Consider the following 18,057-nt stretch of genomic DNA (forward strand, 5'->3'; position numbering starts at 1 on the left):
CAGGTAACAGTTACTGTTATATAGATACAGGTAACAGTTACTGTTATATAGATCCACTGTACAGGTAACAGTTACTGTTATATAGATACATCCACTGTTATATAGATACAGGTAACAGTTACTGTTATATAGATCCACTGTACAGGTAACCGTTACTGTTATATAGATCCACTGTACAGGTAACCGTTACTGTTATATAGATCCACTGTACAGGTAACAGTTACTGTTATATAGATACAGGTAACAGTTACTGTTATATAGATACAGGTAACAGTTACTGTTATATAGATCCACTGTACAGGTAACCGTTACTGTTATATAGATCCACTGTACAGGTAACAGTTACTGTTATATAGATACAGGTAACAGGTAACCGTTACTGTTATATAGATCCACTCTACAGGTAACAGTTACTGTTATATAGATCCACTGTACAGGTAACAGTTACTGTTATATAGATACAGGTAACAGTTACTGTTATATAGATCCACTGTACAGGTAACCGTTACTGTTATATAGATCCACTGTACAGGTAACCGTTACTGTTATATAGATACAGGTAACAGTTACTGTTATATAGATCCACTGTACAGGTAACAGTTACTGTTATATAGATCCACTGTACAGGTAACAGTTACTGTTATATAGATCCAGGTAACAGTTACTGTTATATAGATCCACTGTACAGGTAACAGTTACTGTTATATAGATCCACTGTACAGGTAACAGTTACTGTTATATAGATACAGGTAACAGTTACTGTTATATAGATACAGGTAACAGTTACTGTTATATAGATCCACTGTACAGGTAACCGTTACTGTTATATAGATCCACTGTACAGGTAACAGTTACTGTTATATAGATACAGGTAACCGTTACTGTTATATAGATCCACTGTACAGGTAACAGTTACTGTTATATAGATCCAGGTAACAGTTACTGTTATATAGATCCACTGTACAGGTAACAGTTACTGTTATATAGATCCACTGTACAGGTAACAGTTACTGTTATATAGATCCACTGTACAGGTAACCGTTACTGTTATATAGATCCACTGTACAGGTAACAGTTACTGTTATATAGATCCAGGTAACAGTTACTGTTATATAGATCCACTGTACAGGTAACCGTTACTGTTATATAGATCCACTGTACAGGTAACCGTTACTGTTATATAGATCCACTGTACAGGTAACAGTTACTGTTATATAGATCCACTGTACAGGTAACAGTTACTGTTATATAGATCCAGGTAACCGTTACTGTTATATAGATCCACTGTACAGGTAACAGTTACTGTTATATAGATCCACTGTACAGGTAACAGTTACTGTTATATAGATACAGGTAACAGTTACTGTTATATAGATCCACTGTACAGGTAACAGTTACTGTTATATAGATCCACTGTATAGGTAACAGTTACTGTTATATAGAACCACTGTACAGGTAACAGTTACTGTTATATAGATCCAGGTAACAGTTACTGTTATATAGATCCACTGTACAGGTAACAGTTACTGTTATATAGATCCACTGTATAGGTAACAGTTACTGTTATATAGATACAGGTAACAGGTAACCGTTACTGTTATATAGATACAGGTAACCGTTACTGTTATATAGATCCAGGTAACAGTTACTGTTATATAGATCCACTGTACAGGTAACAGTTACTGTTATATAGATACAGGTAACCGTTACTGTTATATAGATCCACTGTACAGGTAACAGTTACTGTTATATAGATCCACTGTATAGGTAACAGTTACTGTTATATAGATCCACTGTACAGGTAACAGTTACTGTTATATAGATACAGGTAACAGTTACTGTTATATAGATCCACTGTATAGGTAACAGTTACTGTTATATAGATCCACTGTATAGGTAACAGTTACTGTTATATAGATCCACTGTATAGGTAACAGTTACTGTTATATAGATCCACTGTACAGGTAACCGTTACTGTTATATAGATCCACTGTACAGGTAACAGTTACTGTTATATAGATCCACTGTACAGGTAACAGTTACTGTTATATAGATCCACTGTATAGGTAACAGTTACTGTTATATAGATCCACTGTACAGGTAACAGTTACTGTTATATAGATCCACTGTACAGGTAACAGTTACTGTTATATAGATACAGGTAACCGTTACTGTTATATAGATCCACTGTATAGGTAACAGTTACTGTTATATAGATCCACTGTACAGGTAACAGTTACTGTTATATAGATCCACTGTATAGGTAACAGTTACTGTTATATAGATCCACTGTACAGGTAACTGTTACTGTTATATAGATCCACTGTACAGGTAACAGTTACTGTTATATAGATCCACTGTACAGGTAACAGTTACTGTTATATAGATCCACTGTATAGGTAACAGTTACTGTTATATAGATCCACTGTACAGGTAACAGTTACTGTTATATAGATCCACTGTACAGGTAACAGTTACTGTTATATAGATCCACTGTATAGGTAACAGTTACTGTTATATAGATCCACTGTACAGGTAACCGTTACTGTTATATAGATCCACTGTACAGGTAACAGTTACTGTTATATAGATCCACTGTACAGGTAACAGTTACTGTTATATAGATCCACTGTACAGGTAACAGTTACTGTTATATAGATCCACTGTACAGGTAACAGTTACTGTTATATAGATACAGGTAACAGTTACTGTTATATAGATCCACTGTACAGGTAACCGTTACTGTTATATAGATACAGGTAACAGTTACTGTTATATAGATCCACTGTACAGGTAACAGTTACTGTTATATAGATACAGGTAACCGTTACTGTTATATAGATCCACTGTACAGGTAACAGTTACTGTTATATAGATCCACTGTACAGGTAACAGTTACTGTTATATAGATACAGGTAACCGTTACTGTTATATAGATCCAGGTAACCGTTACTGTTATATAGATCCACTGTACAGGTAACCGTTACTGTTATATAGATCCACTGTACAGGTAACAGTTACTGTTATATAGATCCACTGTACAGGTAACAGTTACTGTTATATAGATACAGGTAACCGTTACTGTTATATAGATCCACTGTACAGGTAACCGTTACTGTTATATAGATACAGGTAACAGTTACTGTTATATAGATCCACTGTACAGGTAACAGTTACTGTTATATAGATACAGGAACCACTGTTATATAGATACAGGTAACAGTTACTGTTATATAGATCCACTGTACAGGTAACAGTTACTGTTATATAGATCCACTGTACAGGTAACATTTACTGTTATATAGATCCACTGTACAGGTAACAGTTACTGTTATATAGATACAGGTAACCGTTACTGTTATATAGATACAGGTAACAGTTACTGTTATATAGATACAGGTAACCATTACTGTTATATAGATCCACTGTACAGGTAACAGTTACTGTTATATAGATCCACTGTACAGGTAACAGTTACTGTTATATAGATCCACTGTACAGGTAACAGTTACTGTTATATAGATACAGGTAACCGTTACTGTTATATAGATCCACTGTACAGGTAACAGTTACTGTTATATAGATCCACTGTACAGGTAACCGTTACTGTTATATAGATCCACTGTACAGGTAACCGTTACTGTTATATAGATACAGGTAACAGTTACTGTTATATAGATCCACTGTACAGGTAACAGTTACTGTTATATAGATACAGGTAACAGTTACTGTTATATAGATCCACTGTACAGGTAACCGTTACTGTTATATAGATCCACTGTACAGGTAAACAGGTAACAGTTACTGTTATATAGATACAGGTAACAGGTAACCGTTACTGTTATATAGATCCACTCTACAGGTAACAGTTACTGTTATATAGATCCACTGTACAGGTAACAGTTACTGTTATATAGATACAGGTAACAGTTACTGTTATATAGATCCACTGTACAGGTAACAGTTACTGTTATATAGATACAGGTAACAGTTACTGTTATATAGATCCACTGTACAGGTAACCGTTACTGTTATATAGATCCACTGTACAGGTAACCGTTACTGTATATAGATACAGGAGTTACTGTTATATAGATCCACTGTACAGGTAACAGTTACTGTTATATAGATCCACCGTACAGGTAACAGTTACTGTTATATAGATACAGGTAACAGTTACTGTTATATAGATCCACTGTACATGTAACCGTTACTGTTATATAGATCCACTGTACAGGTAACCGTTACTGTTATATAGATACAGGTAACAGTTACTGTTATATAGATCCACTGTACAGGTAACAGTTACTGTTATATAGATCCACTGTACAGGTAACCGTTACTGTTATATAGATCCAGGTAACAGTTACTGTTATATAGATCCACTGTACAGGTAACAGTTACTGTTATATAGATCCACTGTACAGGTAACAGTTACTGTTATATAGATACAGGTAACAGTTACTGTTATATAGATACAGGTAACAGTTACTGTTATATAGATCCACTGTACAGGTAACCGTTACTGTTATATAGATCCACTGTACAGGTAACAGTTACTGTTATATAGATACAGGTCGTTACTGTTATATAGATCCACTGTACAGGTAACAGTTACTGTTATATAGATCCAGGTAACAGTTACTGTTATATAGATCCACTGTACAGGTAACAGTTACTGTTATATAGATCCACTGTACAGGTAACAGTTACTGTTATATAGATCCACTGTACAGGTAACCGTTACTGTTATATAGATCCACTGTACAGGTAACAGTTACTGTTATATAGATCCAGGTAACAGTTACTGTTATATAGATCCACTGTACAGGTAACCGTTACTGTTATATAGATCCACTGTACAGGTAACCGTTACTGTTATATAGATCCACTGTACAGGTAACCGTTACTGTTATATAGATCCACTGTACAGGTAACAGTTACTGTTATATAGATACAGGTAACAGTTACTGTTATATAGATCCACTGTACAGGTAACAGTTACTGTTATATAGATCCACTGTATAGGTAACAGTTACTGTTATATAGATCCACTGTACAGGTAACAGTTACTGTTATATAGATCCAGGTAACAGTTACTGTTATATAGATCCACTGTACAGGTAACAGTTACTGTTATATAGATCCACTGTACAGGTAACAGTTACTGTTATATAGATCCACTGTATAGGTAACAGTTACTGTTATATAGATCCAGGTAACAGTTACTGTTATATAGATCCACTGTACAGGTAACCGTTACTGTTATATAGATCCACTGTACAGGTAACCGTTACTGTTATATAGATCCACTGTACAGGTAACAGTTACTGTTATATAGATCCACTGTACAGGTAACAGTTACTGTTATATAGATACAGGTAACAGTTACTGTTATATAGATCCACTGTACAGGTAACAGTTACTGTTATATAGATCCACTGTATAGGTAACAGTTACTGTTATATAGATCCACTGTACAGGTAACAGTTACTGTTATATAGATCCAGGTAACAGTTACTGTTATATAGATCCACTGTACAGGTAACAGTTACTGTTATATAGATCCACTGTACAGGTAACAGTTACTGTTATATAGATCCACTGTATAGGTAACAGTTACTGTTATATAGATACAGGTAACAGGTAACCGTTACTGTTATATAGATACAGGTAACCGTTACTGTTATATAGATCCATGTAACAGTTACTGTTATATAGATCCACTGTACAGGTAACAGTTACTGTTATATAGATACAGGTAACAGTTACTGTTATATAGATACAGGTAACCGTTACTGTTATATAGATCCACTGTACAGGTAACAGTTACTGTTATATAGATCCACTGTATAGGTAACAGTTACTGTTATATAGATCCACTGTACAGGTAACAGTTACTGTTATATAGATACAGGTAACAGTTACTGTTATATAGATCCACTGTACAGGTAACAGTTACTGTTATATAGATCCACTGTATAGGTAACAGTTACTGTTATATAGATCCACTGTATAGGTAACAGTTACTGTTATATAGATCCACTGTATAGGTAACAGTTACTGTTATATAGATCCACTGTACAGGTAACCGTTACTGTTATATAGATCCACTGTACAGGTAACAGTTACTGTTATATAGATACAGGTAACCGTTACTGTTATATAGATCCACTGTATAGGTAACAGTTACTGTTATATAGATCCACTGTACAGGTAACAGTTACTGTTATATAGATACAGGTAACCGTTACTGTTATATAGATCCACTGTATAGGTAACAGTTACTGTTATATAGATCCACTGTACAGGTAACAGTTACTGTTATATAGATCCACTGTATAGGTAACAGTTACTGTTATATAGATCCACTGTACAGGTAACTGTTACTGTTATATAGATCCACTGTACAGGTAACAGTTACTGTTATATAGATCCACTGTACAGGTAACAGTTACTGTTATATAGATCCACTGTACAGGTAACAGTTACTGTTATATAGATCCACTGTACAGGTAACAGTTACTGTTATATAGATACAGGTAACAGTTACTGTTATATAGATACAGGTAACAGTTACTGTTATATAGATCCACTGTATAGGTAACAGTTACTGTTATATAGATCCACTGTACAGGTAACCGTTACTGTTATATAGATCCACTGTACAGGTAACAGTTACTGTTATATAGATCCACTGTACAGGTAACAGTTACTGTTATATAGATCCACTGTACAGGTAACAGTTACTGTTATATAGATCCACTGTACAGGTAACAGTTACTGTTATATAGATACAGGTAACAGTTACTGTTATATAGATCCACTGTACAGGTAACCGTTACTGTTATATAGATACAGGTAACAGTTACTGTTATATAGATCCACTGTACAGGTAACAGTTACTGTTATATAGATACAGGTAACCGTTACTGTTATATAGATCCACTGTACAGGTAACAGTTACTGTTATATAGATCCACTGTACAGGTAACAGTTACTGTTATATAGATACAGGTAACCGTTACTGTTATATAGATCCAGGTAACCGTTACTGTTATATAGATCCACTGTACAGGTAACCGTTACTGTTATATAGATCCACTGTACAGGTAACAGTTACTGTTATATAGATCCACTGTACAGGTAACAGTTACTGTTATATAGATCCACTGTACAGGTAACAGTTACTGTTATATAGATACAGGTAACAGTTACTGTTATATAGATCCAGGTAACCGTTACTGTTATATAGATACAGGTAACAGTTACTGTTATATAGATCCACTGTACAGGTAACGGTTACTGTTATATAGATACAGGTAACCGTTACTGTTATATAGATCCACTGTACAGGTAACCGTTACTGTTATATAGATACAGGTAACAGTTACTGTTATATAGATCCACTGTACAGGTAACAGTTACTGTTATATAGATACAGGTAACCGTTACTGTTATATAGATACAGGTAACAGTTACTGTTATATAGATCCACTGTACAGGTAACAGTTACTGTTATATAGATCCACTGTACAGGTAACAGTTACTGTTATATAGATACAGGTAACAGTTACTGTTATATAGATCCACTGTACAGGTAACAGTTACTGTTATATAGATACAGGTAACCGTTACTGTTATATAGATACAGGTAACAGTTACTGTTATATAGATACAGGTAACCATTACTGTTATATAGATCCACTGTACAGGTAACAGTTACTGTTATATAGATCCACTGTACAGGTAACCGTTACTGTTATATAGATCCACTGTACAGGTAACCGTTACTGTTATATAGATACAGGTAACAGTTACTGTTATATAGATACAGGTAACCGTTACTGTTATATAGATCCACTGTACAGGTAACCGTTACTGTTATATAGATACAGGTAACAGTTACTGTTATATAGATCCACTGTACAGGTAACAGTTACTGTTATATAGATACAGGTAACAGTTACTGTTATATAGATCCACTGTACAGGTAACCGTTACTGTTATATAGATCCACTGTACAGGTAACAGTTACTGTTATATAGATACAGGTAACAGGTAACCGTTACTGTTATATAGATCCACTCTACAGGTAACAGTTACTGTTATATAGATCCACTGTACAGGTAACAGTTACTGTTATATAGATACAGGTAACAGTTACTGTTATATAGATCCACTGTACAGGTAACCGTTACTGTTATATAGATCCACTGTACAGGTAACCGTTACTGTTATATAGATACAGGTAACAGTTACTGTTATATAGATCCACTGTACAGGTAACAGTTACTGTTATATAGATACAGGTAACAGTTACTGTTATATAGATCCACTGTACAGGTAACAGTTACTGTTATATAGATCCACTGTACAGGTAACAGTTACTGTTATATAGATCCAGGTAACAGTTACTGTTATATAGATCCACTGTACAGGTAACAGTTACTGTTATATAGATCCACTGTACAGGTAACCGTTACTGTTATATAGATACAGGTAACAGTTACTGTTATATAGATACAGGTAACAGTTACTGTTATATAGATCCACTGTACAGGTAACAGTTACTGTTATATAGATACAGGTAACAGTTACTGTTATATAGATACAGGTAACAGTTACTGTTATATAGATACAGGTAACAGTTACTGTTATATAGATCCACTGTACAGGTAACCGTTACTGTTATATAGATCCACTGTACAGGTAACAGTTACTGTTATATAGATCCACTGTACAGGTAACAGTTACTGTTATATAGATACAGGTAACAGTTACTGTTATATAGATCCACTGTACAGGTAACCGTTACTGTTATATAGATCCACTGTATAGGTAACAGTTACTGTTATATAGATCCACTGTACAGGTAACCGTTACTGTTATATAGATCCACTGTACAGGTAACAGTTACTGTTATATAGATCCACTGTACAGGTAACAGTTACTGTTATATAGATCCACTGTACAGGTAACAGTTACTGTTATATAGATCCACTGTACAGGTAACAGTTACTGTTATATAGATCCACTGTACAGGTAACAGTTACTGTTATATAGATCCACTGTATAGGTAACAGTTACTGTTATATAGATCCACTGTACAGGTAACAGTTACTGTTATATAGATCCACTGTACAGGTAACAGTTACTGTTATATAGATCCACTGTACAGGTAACAGTTACTGTTATATAGATCCACCGTACAGGTAACAGTTACTGTTATATAGATCCAGGTAACAGTTACTGTTATATAGATCCACTGTACAGGTAACAGTTACTGTTATATAGATCCACTGTACAGGTAACAGTTACTGTTATATAGATCCACTGTACAGGTAACAGTTACTGTTATATAGATACAGGTAACAGTTACTGTTATATAGATCCACTGTACAGGTAACCGTTACTGTTATATAGATCCACTGTACAGGTAACAGTTACTGTTATATAGATCCACTGTACAGGTAACCGTTACTGTTATATAGATCCACTGTACAGGTAACCGTTACTGTTATATAGATCCACTGTACAGGTAACCGTTACTGTTATATAGATACAGGTAACCGTTACTGTTATATAGATCCACTGTACAGGTAACAGTTACTGTTATATAGATCCACTGTACAGGTAACAGTTACTGTTATATAGATCCACTGTACAGGTAACAGTTACTGTTATATAGATCCAGATAACCGTTACTGTTATATAGATCCACTGTACAGGTAACAGTTACTGTTATATAGATACAGGTAACAGTTACTGTTATATAGATCCACTGTACAGGTAACAGTTACTGTTATATAGATACAGGTAACAGTTACTGTTATATAGATCCACTGTACAGGTAACAGTTACTGTTATATAGATCCACTGTACAGGTAACCGTTACTGTTATATAGATCCACTGTACAGGTAACAGTTACTGTTATATAGATCCAGGTAACAGTTACTGTTATATAGATCCACTGTATAGGTAACAGTTACTGTTATATAGATCCACTGTACAGGTAACAGTTACTGTTATATAGATACAGGTAACAGTTACTGTTATATAGATCCACTGTACAGGTAACAGTTACTGTTATATAGATCCAGGTAACAGTTACTGTTATATAGATCCACTGTATAGGTAACAGTTACTGTTATATAGATCCACTGTACAGGTAACAGTTACTGTTATATAGATACAGGTAACCGTTACTGTTATATAGATCCACTGTACAGGTAACAGTTACTGTTATATAGATCCAGGTAACCGTTACTGTTATATAGATCCACTGTACAGGTAACAGTTACTGTTATATAGATCCACTGTACAGGTAACAGTTACTGTTATATAGATACAGGTAACCGTTACTGTTATATAGATCCACTGTACAGGTAACAGTTACTGTTATATAGATCCACTGTACAGGTAACAGTTACTGTTATATAGATACAGGTAACCGTTACTGTTATATAGATCCACTGTACAGGTAACAGTTACTGTTATATAGATCCACCGTACAGGTAACAGTTACTGTTATATAGATCCACTGTACAGGTAACAGTTACTGTTATATAGATCCACTGTACAGGTAACAGTTACTGTTATATAGATACAGGTAACAGTTACTGTTATATAGATACAGGTAACCGTTACTGTTATATAGATCCACTGTACAGGTAACAGTTACTGTTATATAGATCCACTGTACAGGTAACAGTTACTGTTATATAGATACAGGTAACAGTTACTGTTATATAGATACAGGTAACCGTTACTGTTATATAGATCCACTGTACAGGTAACAGTTACTGTTATATAGATCCACTGTACAGGTAACAGTTACTGTTATATAGATACAGGTAACCGTTACTGTTATATAGATCCACTGTACAGGTAACAGTTACTGTTATATATAGATCCACTGTACAGGTAACAGTTACTGTTATATAGATCCACTGTACAGGTAACAGTTACTGTTATATAGATACAGGTAACCGTTACTGTTATATAGATCCACTGTACAGGTACCAGTTACTGTTATATAGATCCACTGTACAGGTAACAGTTACTGTTATATAGATACAGGTAACCGTTACTGTTATATAGATCCACTGTACAGGTAACAGTTACTGTTATATAGATCCACTGTACAGGTAACAGCTACTGTTATATAGATACAGGTAACAGTTACTGTTATATAGATCCACTGTACAGGTAACAGTTACTGTTATATAGATCCACTGTACAGGTAACAGTTACTGTTATATAGATACAGGTAACAGTTACTGTTATATAGATCCACTGTACAGGTAACAGTTACTGTTATATAGATCCACTGTACAGGTAAACTGTACTCCAGTTTAGACTCTAGTTTAGCCACTAGATTTGCAGGCCCAGACTCAAGTTCAGACTCCAGATTTGCAGGCCCAGACTCAAGTTTAGAATCTAGAGTTTTAGACTCTAGACTCCAGATTTGCAAGCCCATACACTCGATTAGACTTTAGATTTGCAAGCCCAGACACTAGATTATACTCTAGTTTAGAATCTAGTTTAGACTCTAGCCTAGAGTTGCAGGCCCAGACTCTAGTTTAGACTCCTCTATATTAGACTCTAGATTTGCAAGCCCAGACCGTAATTTAGATGAACAGAGGGAGATGGCTGACCAGTACAGTGTTACATAAGAGTGTTTAAACCTCAGGGTCGTTGACCATCGCTGTTACCAGAAACAGGCTTCGGTCTCAATGACTGTTTCTGCTTGTGCACCCACTTGTGTTAATGTTTGTGCGATTGTCTCATGACTAAACCAAACCTCCATATTACCAACTCACACTGAAGATGTCAAGATGTCTGTGTTCCCTCCCCAGAGAGTGTCTGCTGTACCCCAGTATCTCTGAGGAACCAGCTATATGTGTTCCCTCCCCAGATAGTGTCTGCTGTACCCCAGTATCTCTGAGGAACCAGCTATATGTGTTCCCTCCCCAGATATCAATGAGTGTCTGCTGTACCCCAGTATCTCTGAGGAACCAGCTATATGTGTTCCCTCCCCAGATAGTGTCTGCTGTACCCCAATATCTCTGAGGAACCAGCTATATGTGTTCCCTCCCAGATATCAATGAGTGTCTGCTGTACCCCAGTATCTCTGAGGAACCAGCTATATGTGTTCCCTCCCCAGATAGTGTCTGCTGTACCCCAATATCTCTGAGGAACCAGCTATATGTGTCCCCTCCCCAGATAGTGTCTGCTGTACCCCAGTATCTCTGAGGAACCAGCTATATGTGTCCCCTCCCCAGATAGTGTCTGCTGTACCCCAATATCTCTGAGGAACCAGCTATATGTGTTCCCTCCCCAGATATCAATGAGTGTCTGCTGTACCCCAGTATCTCTGAGGAACCAGCTATATGTGTTCCCTCCCCAGATAGTGTCTGCTGTACCCCAATATCTCTGAGGAACCAGCTATATGTGTTCCCTCCCCAGATATGAATGAGTGTCTGCTGTACCCCAATATCTCTGAGGAACCAGCTATATGTGTCCCCTCCCCAGATAGTGTCTGCTGTACCCCAATATCTCTGAGGAACCAGCTATATGTGTCCCCTCCCCAGATAGTGTCTGCTGTACCCCAGTATCTCTGAGGAACCAGCTATATGTGTTCCCTCCCCAGAGAGTGTCTGCTGTACCCCAATATCTCTGAGGAACCAGCTATATGTGTTCCCTCCCCAGATATCAATGAGTGTCTGCTGTACCCCAGTATCTCTGAGGAACCAGCTGGCCGTGCTGCTGCTCCAGTTTCAACTGAACCGCGGCCCTAGGACCATGCCCCAGGACTACTTGACATGATGACTCCTTGCTGTCCCCAGTCCACCTGGCCGTGCTGCTGCTCCAGTTTCAACTGTTCTGCCTTATTATTATTCGACCATGCTGGTCATTTATGAACATTTGAACATCTTGGCCATGTTCTGTTATAATCTCTACCCGGCACAGCCAGAAGAGGACTGGCCACCCCACATAGCCTGGTTCCTCTCTAGGTTTCTTCCTAGGTTTTGGCTTTTCTAGGGAGTTTTTCCTAGCCACCGTGCTTCTACACCTGCATTGCTTGCTGTTTGGGGTTTTAGGCTGGGTTTCTGTACAGCACTTTGAGATATCAGCTGATGTACGAAGGGCTATATAAATAAATTTGATTTGATTTGATTTGATTTGATATGTGTTCCCTCCCCGAGAGAGTGTCTGCTGTACCCCAATATCTCTGAGGAACCAGCTATATGTGTTCCCTCCCCAGATATCAATGAGTGTCTGCTGTACCCCAGTATCTCTGAGGAACCAGCTATATGTGTTCCCTCCCCAGATAGTGTCTGCTGTACCCCAATATCTCTGAGGAACCAGCTATATGTGTCCCCTCCCCAGATAGTGTCTGCTGTACCCCAGTATCTCTGAGGAACCAGCTATATGTGTCCCCTCCCCAGATAGTGTCTGCTGTACCCCAATATCTCTGAGGAACCAGCTATATGTGTTCCCTCCCCAGATATCAATGAGTGTCTGCTGTACCCCAGTATCTGTGAAGAACCGGCTCAATGTGTCAACAACCCCGGCATGTATGAGTGCCAGTGTCCCCCGGGCTTCAGTTACAACTTCACCTTGCGTTCCTGTTTGGGTGAGATGCCACTCCACTGTACCCAACACTGACCACGTGAGAAAGACACTATCACAGACAGGAATATGTTCATTTAACTAGTCAGGTCAGTTATGAACAAGTTCTTATTTACAAAGACGGCCCTAGGAACAGTGGGTTAACTGGTCTAGGAACAGTGGGTTAACTGGTCTAGGAACAGTGGGTTAAGTGCCTTGTTCAGGGGCAGAACGACAGATTTTTACCTTGTCAGCTCAGGGATTCGATCTTGCAACCTTTCGGTTACTGGCCCAACTCTGTAACCACTAGGCTACCTGCCTCCTCTACACTCTAACCACTAGGCTACCTGCCTCCTCTACACTCTAACCACTAGGCTACCTGCCGCCTCTACACTCTAACCACTAGGCTACCTGCCACCTCTACACTCTAACCACTAGGCTACCTGCCGCCTCTACACTCTAACCACTAGGCTACCTGCCGCCTCTACACTCTAACCACTAGGCTACCTGCCGCCTCTACACTCTAACCACTAGGCTACCTGCCGCCTCTACACTCTAACCACTAGGCTACCTGCCTCCTCTACACTCTAACCACTAGGCTACCTGCCGCCTCTACACTCTAACCACTAGGCTACCTGCCGCCTCTACACTCTAACCACTAGGCTACCTGCCGCCTCTAACCACTAGGCTACCTGCCGCCTCTAACCACTAGGCTACCTGCCGCCTCTAACCACTAGGCTACCTGCCGCCTCTAACCACTAGGCTACCTGCCGCCTCTAACCACTAGGCTACCTGCCGCCTCTAACCACTAGGCTACCTGCCGCCTCTAACCACTAGGCTACCTGCCGCCTCTAACCACTAGGCTACCTGCCGCCTCTAACCACTAGGCTACCTGCCGCCTCTAACCACTAGGCTACCTGCCGCCTCTAACCACTAGGCTACCTGCCGCCTCTACACTCTAACCACTAGGCTACCTGCGCCTCTACACTCTAACCATTAGGCTAACTGCCGCCTCTACACTCTAACCACTAGGCTACCTGCCGCCTCTACACTCTAACCACTAGGCTACCTGCCGCCTCTACACTCTAACCACTAGGCTACCTGCCGCCTCTACACTCTAACCACTAGGCTACCTGCCGCCTCTAACCACTAGGCTACCTGCCTCCTCTAACCACTAGGCTACCTGCCTCCTCTAACCACTAGGCTACCTGCCGCCTCTACACTCTAACCACTAGGCTACCTGCCGCCTCTACACTCTAACCACTAGGCTACCTGCCGCCTCTACACTCTAACCACTAGGCTACCTGCCGCCTCTACACTCTAACCACTAGGCTACCTGCCGCCTCTACACTCTAACCACTAGGCTACCTGCCGCCTCTACACTCTAACCACTAGGCTACCTGCCGCCTCTACACTCTAACCACTAGGCTATCTGCCTCCTCTACACTCTAACCACTAGGCTACCTGCCGCCTCTACACTCTAACCACTAGGCTACCTGCCTCCTCTACACTCTAACCACTAGGCTACCTGCCTCCTCTACACTCTAACCACTAGGCTACCTGCCTCCTCTACACTCTAACCACTAGGCTACCTGCCGCCTCTACACTCTAACCACTAGGCTACCTGCCTCCTCTACACTCTAACCACTAGGCTACCTGCCGCCTCTACACTCTAACCACTAGGCTACCTGCCGCCTCTACACTCTAACCACTAGGCTACCTGCCGCCTCTACACTCTAACCACTAGGCTACCTGCCGCCTCTACACTCTAACCACTAGGCTACCTGCCGCCTCTACACTCTAACCACTAGGCTACCTGCCTCGTCTAACCACTAGGCTACCTGCCGCCTCTACACTCTAACCACTAGGCTACCTGCCGCCTCTACACTCTAACCACTAGGCTACCTGCCGCCTCTACACTCTAACCACTAGGCTACCTGCCTCGTCTAACCACTAGGCTACCTGCCGCCTCTACACTCTAACCACTAGGCTACCTGCCGCCTCTACACTCTAACCACTAGGCTACCTGCCGCCTCTACACTCTAACCACTAGGCTACCTGCCGCCTCTACACTCTAACCACTAGGCTACCTGCCGCCTCTACACTCTAACCACTAGGCTACCTGCCGCCTCTACACTCTAACCACTAGGCTACCTGCCTCCTCTACACTCTAACCACTAGGCTACCTGCCGCCTCTACACTCTAACCACTAGGCTACCTGCCGCCTCTACAATCTAACCACTAGGCTACCTGCCTCCTCTACACTCTAACCACTAGGCTACCTGCCTCCTCTACACTCTAACCACTAGGCTACCTGCCGCCTCTACACTCTAACCACTAGGCTACCTGCCTCCTCTACACTCTAACCACTAGGCTACCTGCCGCCTCTACACTCTAACCACTAGGCTACCTGCCGCCTCTACACTCTAACCACTAGGCAACCTGCCGCCTCTACACTCTAACCACTAGGCTACCTGCCTCGTCTAACCACTAGGCTACCTGCCGCCTCTACACTCTAACCACTAGGCTACCTGCCGCCTCTACACTCTAACCACTAGGCTACCTGCCTCCTCTACACTCTAACCACTAGGCTACCTGCCGCCTCTACACTCTAACCACTAGGCTACCTGCCTCCTCTACAATCTAACCACTAGGCTACCTGCCTCCTCTACACTCTAACCACTAGGCTACCTGCCTCCTCTACACTCTAACCACTAGGCTACCTGCCGCCTCTACACTCTAACCACTAGGCTACCTGCCTCCTCTACACTCTAACCACTAGGCTACCTGCCGCCTCTACACTCTAACCACTAGGCTACCTGCCGCCTCTACACTCTAACCACTAGGCTACCTGCCGCCTCTACACTCTAACCACTAGGCTACCTGCCTCGTCTAACCACTAGGCTACCTGCCGCCTCTACACTCTAACCACTAGGCTACCTGCCGCCTCTACACTCTAACCACTAGGCTACCTGCCGCCTCTACACTCTAACCACTAGGCTACCTGCCGCCTCTACACTCTAACCACTAGGCTACCTGACGCCTCTACACTCTAACCACTAGGCTACCTGCCGCCTCCTAACCACTAGGCTACCTGCCGCCTCTAACCACTAGGCTACCTGCCGCCTCTAACCACTAGGCTACCTGCCGCCTCTAACCACTAGGCTACCTGCCGCCTCTAACCACTAGGCTACCTGCCGCCTCTAACCACTAGGCTACCTGCCGCCTCTAACCACTAGGCTACCTGCCGCCTCTAACCACTAGGCTACCTGCCGCCTCTAACCACTAGGCTACCTGCCGCCTCTAACCACTAGGCTACCTGCAAGCCTCTAACCACTAGGCTACCTGCCGCCTCTAACCACTAGGCTACCTGCCGCCTCTAACCACTAGGCTACCTGCCGCCTCTAACCACTAGGCTACCTGCCGCCTCTAACCACTAGGCTACCTGCCGCCTCTAACCACTAGGCTACCTGCCGCCCTACACTCTAACCACTAGGCTACCTGCGCCTCTACACTCTAACCATTAGGCTAACTGCCGCCTCTACACTCTAACCACTAGGCTACCTGCCGCCCTACACTCTAACCACTAGGCTACCTGCCGCCTCTACACTCTAACCACTAGGCTACCTGCCGCCTCTACACTCTAACCACTAGGCTACCTGCCGCCTCTACACTCTAACCACTAGGCTACCTGCCTCCTCTAACCACTAGGCTACCTGCCTCCTCTAACCACTAGGCTACCTGCCGCCTCTACACTCTAACCACTAGGCTACCTGCCGCCTCTACACTCTAACCACTAGGCTACCTGCCGCCTCTACACTCTAACCACTAGGCTACCTGCCGCCTCTACACTCTAACCACTAGGCTACCTGCCGCCTCTACACTCTAACCATTAGGCTACCTGCCGCCTCTACACTCTAACCACTAGGCTACCTGCCTCCTCTAACCACTAGGCTACCTGCCGCCTCTACACTCTAACCACTAGGCTACCTGCCGCCTCTACACTCTAACCACTAGGCTACCTGCCGCCTCTACACTCTAACCACTAGGCTACCTGCCGCCTCTACACTCTAACCACTAGGCTACCTGCCGCCTCTACACTCTAACCACTAGGCTACCTGCCGCCTCTACACTCTAACCACTAGGCTACCTGCCGCCTCTACACTCTAACCACTAGGCTACCTGCCGCCTCTACACTCTAACCACTAGGCTACCTGCCGCCTCTACACTCTAACCACTAGGCTACCTGCCGCCTCTACACTCTAACCACTAGGCTACCTGCCGCCTCTACACTCTAACCACTAGGCTACCTGCCTCCTCTACACTCTAACCACTAGGCTACCTGCCGCCTCTACACTCTAACCACTAGGCTACCTGCCGCCTCTAACCACTAGGCTACCTGCCTCCTCTACACTCTAACCACTAGGCTACCTGCCTCC

The 18,057-nt window shown here is 41.4% G+C and overlaps 1 pseudogene; it reads left to right on the top strand.

The window, feature by feature from the left end:
- LOC135533717 (vitamin K-dependent protein S-like) overlaps positions 1-18,057 on the top strand; it is a 51,109-nt pseudogene that overhangs the window by 20,488 nt on the left and 12,564 nt on the right.

This window comes from Oncorhynchus masou, unplaced genomic scaffold (assembly GCF_036934945.1).
Source record: "Oncorhynchus masou masou isolate Uvic2021 unplaced genomic scaffold, UVic_Omas_1.1 unplaced_scaffold_2612, whole genome shotgun sequence".
Lineage (NCBI taxonomy): Eukaryota > Metazoa > Chordata > Actinopteri > Salmoniformes > Salmonidae > Oncorhynchus > Oncorhynchus masou.